Source organism: Dipodomys merriami, unplaced genomic scaffold (genome assembly GCF_024711535.1).
Source record: "Dipodomys merriami isolate MVZ:Mamm:240054 unplaced genomic scaffold, mDipMer1.0.p SCAF_490, whole genome shotgun sequence".
NCBI lineage: Eukaryota > Metazoa > Chordata > Mammalia > Rodentia > Heteromyidae > Dipodomys > Dipodomys merriami.
The window spans coordinates 226,876-231,037 of NW_027206058.1; the positions used below are offsets into that span (position 1 = coordinate 226,876).

Genomic DNA, 4,162 nt, shown 5'->3' on the forward strand with positions numbered 1-4,162 from the left:
ACTCTTGGTGTAGGGACAGGAAAGTTGTTTAGCCTTTGCAAACTGATTTTTTATCTAAGTGCTGAAAAGTTAGTTTGCTCTTATAATAGCATAAATAAACACTCTTGGAGCGAGAGCTCAGTTTTATTCTTCCCTCTTCAGCAAAGCATTATAAACAAAATCACCTCCATTCTAAACACAGAAACCTAGAATTACAGGAAGGACATCTCATTTATTTAATAGTTGTAAGGAAAATAGTTTATGGAACAAGGACCAAGGACCTTAGATAAGGGGACTAGAGCCACAGCTTCCTGCAGCTGTGCAATGAGTTACAGGCAGGGAGGGAGAGGTGGAGGCCTTGCTATTATGTGCACAGAAACACCTTTCAGTAATCCAGGAGCTCAGGGCTGCCCAGCATGCTTTGTATTAGAGGCTGGGGACAGCATATTTCTTTGTATCCTTAGAGTTTCTGTTGCCTTCTGAAACTGATACAACACAAATTGTTTGTGTGTGCGTGTATGTATGAAAGAGGAAGCACTTTAGTTCAAATGAGCACTTAATATTCGTAATTTGATCTAATTTTAATAAATTATATATGGGAAATACTGAATAGGCCACAAAATATTTTATTATTACTATTTTTTAAAATAAAATGTTTTTCTCCATTTCTTCTGTCCCACCTTCAATTTTTTGTTGCTTTTTTTTCTTATGAGCAAGAATTATATCTGCTCAGATTCTCAAAAATTAATCTGCTTTAAAATGTTGAGAACATCAGGTCTCCTGTCAGTAAGCAGACAGGAGAAGTTAGGGAGAAGAGCATTGTTTGGAAAAGAAAACTTAGTCATCCTGTCACCTGAATGCATATTTGTGTACTGCTTAGATATTGCTGCTCCAAGTGATTCTGAACAGCTCTTCAAAGGGTGCATTGGTATGTGACATTTCAGAGGGAGATGAAGCTTCAGTCCACAAAAGGACATATATTAATTGGGGATTTTACTTTATTTTGGCACAGAGTTTTTTAAAAAAAAATCACCTGGATGGATTTTAAGATATAGACAACGTTTCAGATCTGGTTTTGGAAGCCTGATTGAGAAAGTTCTTTCTCCCCAGCATTTAGGACAGCATGTTCTCTCTAAAGAAAGCTGTCTATTTTTCTTTTCTTTGATGGACCTTCAGTTTAGAACAGACACAAAGCTGGGAACACAACCCAAGGCAGAAAAAATTCACTCCTATGTACTGTTGGTCAGGTTGACTGTAGGACACAAAGGTTATGGATCGGTGGTGGAGCCTTGTCCCTGCGTGAGCATGTTTTCTGAACTTTGGCTGGAGCTGAATTACTGACTTCTGAAAGGAGGGATGGGTCTGGGTTTCTAGCAGGAACAGCCAATGGGAAGGAAGTAATATTCATTAAGAGTGTCTCAGGCAGGCCACACCGGTAAGGCATGCTGTTAACACACCCTCCTGCACACTGTTCGCCTGTGTTTGAAATCCTTCCAGGATACTGGGGTTACTTTTTTATTCCAACCAGGAAGAATACATGATTGGATTCTTCTTTTTATCCCTTCCTTCCTTCCTTCCTCGCTTCCCTCCCTCCCTCCCTCCCTCACCCATCTCCCCCTCCCCCTGCTGCCCTCCTCTGGAGCTCTTCTTTCCAGCAGGAGCTTGAGAATAAGATTATTATCCAATCAACTCAACAGCAGCCCATGTCAGTGTCCACATGTGCATCTGAGACGAGAAGAGATTCATTTGTGACCTGGAAACTGAAGTCTGCTTAGGTCTGTAAATATGAATAAAGCCCATTCTCCTTAATGATGAAGGTAATCTCCAGTAATTTAATTGTCTTTCTTAACTAGTGGGGATAACCCATTTCTCTCCACCCCCCCCCTCCTCTCACACAAAAACTATGCTTCTCATAGAGTGATCTTTACAAACACAGGGGAAATATGTCTTTTGGTTAATTGCATTTGAAAGAGCTTCCCCCCCCCTTTTTTTCTTTTTTGTATGAGAGACTCTTCTTTCTCCACCACAAATTATGTGTTTTTCTAATACATATTGTGGTGAGCTGCTTGGGCTCTTATGGGCTAACTGTGGAAGTGGTTGGTGTGTGTGGGATGTACTCCTGGCTTGGGTTAGCTTTGGTGAAAGTTGCTGCTTTGGTTGCTGCTACAGATGAAAGGCAGTTTCTTTCTGTTGCCGTTGTTTGTGGAACTTTGGTGGACCTGGAGTGGATTGTGAGACCCCCCTGCCAGCCCATCCCCTGTGAGCACAGAGCCGTTGTCTCTTTCCATGTGTCATGTGCATTTTCCAAAACATTCAGCCGTGCCTCTAAGAAAGAAGTACAGCTTCTTAAGATGGCCTAGGAATGGAGCTGTTTTCTTTTCAATATGGTTTTGGAAAGAAATTATAGATGGAAGGTAGAAATCAAGTTGTACAGAAGGACTTAAGTGTAAGCCAGGAATGCAAAGATTAGACTCACTGGTTTAGTTAGGGCAAATAACTTCACTTTGAATTATTTTCTTCTTTTGAGCGAAAAAAAAAGTAGATCTGTGTTGAAAGCAGTGTCTGAGGAGACCAGCTTATAACACACAGCAATTGCAGAGACAAGTTAGGTGACACCAAGAACAAGTGTGTCTAGGCAGTCCCTTTAAAAATACCCCAACCGAGGTTATGAAACCACACAGCTTCTTTGAGGAATAACGCATCCAGGGCTAAAGCAGCCTAATTTTATTCAAGGATTTGAAGAGTAAAAAGGGATTTGGTTCTTTAAAAAAGGGAAAAAAGAACAGCCGAGTGAGGATTATTGATCAGTGAGGGATTAAACATTTGCTGGAATACAAAGCATCAGGAATTATCAACATGGACATCACAGTGGCCGGCCATTCAGCACTTGGAAATGCAAACAGCCCAGTTTCCCACTGATCCAATGGCAGCAGCCTGGAGCTCTTGATTCCCTGTGTGTCCACCTTTGTACTCCCTGCCCCTGGACAGGGATGAGGAGATGGGTTAGGGGTGAAAGGAAACTAATCTTGCTCTTTTAACTTCTGTCTGTCTGTCCCTCTTGAGCAGGCCAAGCAGAGACCAGAGAGGGAAAGCACTGGGGAGCCTAGGAGAGGTCCTGAGGTCCAGAGAGGATCAGGAGATCTATCGGGAAACCTCAACTACCACTTCCTCCTGTTGCCAGGGCTGTGGTCCTGTCTGCTTGCCGGCCCGCACCTGCCTCTGTGGTTCACAAGGAAAAGGCATTTGGCACTTGTACAGCCGGCCCAAGGGAGTAGTGCTGGGGCCATCCCTCCCTTTCTGGTTTTGTCTTTTTCTTCCCCTGTCAGGTGCCACTGGCTTTGAACCATGTAATTGCATCAATAAGCCATCTCTGGGATGAGCGGTGTGTGTGTGTATGTGTGTGTGTGTGTGTGTGTGTGTGTGTGTGTCTGTTTGTGTGTGTGTCTGTGTGTGTGTGTGTGTGTGTGTGTGTGTGTGTGTGTGTGTGTCTGTGTGTGTGTTCTACTGGCAGCCTGGCTCTGCCACCCTGCCTCCTGGAAGGGTTTGCAGGACTGAGGACATTGGTTTGGATCCTGAGGCTGATTTTTATCACCTCTGCATAAGGCTTAGCCTGTGAGGAGGGAAAGTGAGAGGGAGGGAAGAGGAAGTCTGACTTTGCACTTTCAAGAGCATGTGTGATTTTCCAGGATGTACATAATATACATTGAAGCATCTGTGTTGTGGGCTCCCAGGGATTTGCCTGTTCTCAGTGCCGATTCTTTGTGCACCCTGCATACATCCTACCTTTTGGAGACTGGGGGAGGCAGTGGAGGATGTTGTATAAGAGGACCAGTGTCCTGACCCACGTGCTGACTGGGTTAAAACAGGTGCACAGATACTTCAAGCTCCAGCCCACATCTCTACCTACCCCTGGGCAGGAAGAGCCTAGGGTCACCGTCTGCCTCTTGGAGACTCAGTTTCCCCATCCACTGGGAAGTTTTTGATAAAGGCCTTTATTTTGGGTGCCACATTCTCATGCTGAGTCTCCTATTGCCTTCTGTTGTCAACTTGAGGAGCCTTTGAAACTTTGGGGGAGACGTTCCCATCTTTTTCTTCCTTCTTCTTTTCCATATATTGGACTGTGTTGCTATTTTCAGGCCACAAGTGATGAGACTGAAATGTAAGTGTCTTGATGTGCCAGGTG

At 44.0% G+C, this 4,162-nt stretch overlaps 1 long non-coding RNA gene across 1 annotated transcript; it reads left to right on the top strand.

Annotated features, from left to right (window-relative positions):
• Nucleotides 1-1,586: 1,586 nt before the first annotated feature.
• Nucleotides 1,587-3,363, top strand: LOC138809321 (uncharacterized). The gene is made up of 3 exons (XR_011366806.1): nucleotides 1,587-1,754; nucleotides 2,149-2,238; nucleotides 3,046-3,363. It is a non-coding gene; the product is annotated as an uncharacterized lncRNA (long non-coding RNA).
• The last annotated feature ends 799 nt before the right edge of the window (nucleotides 3,364-4,162 follow it).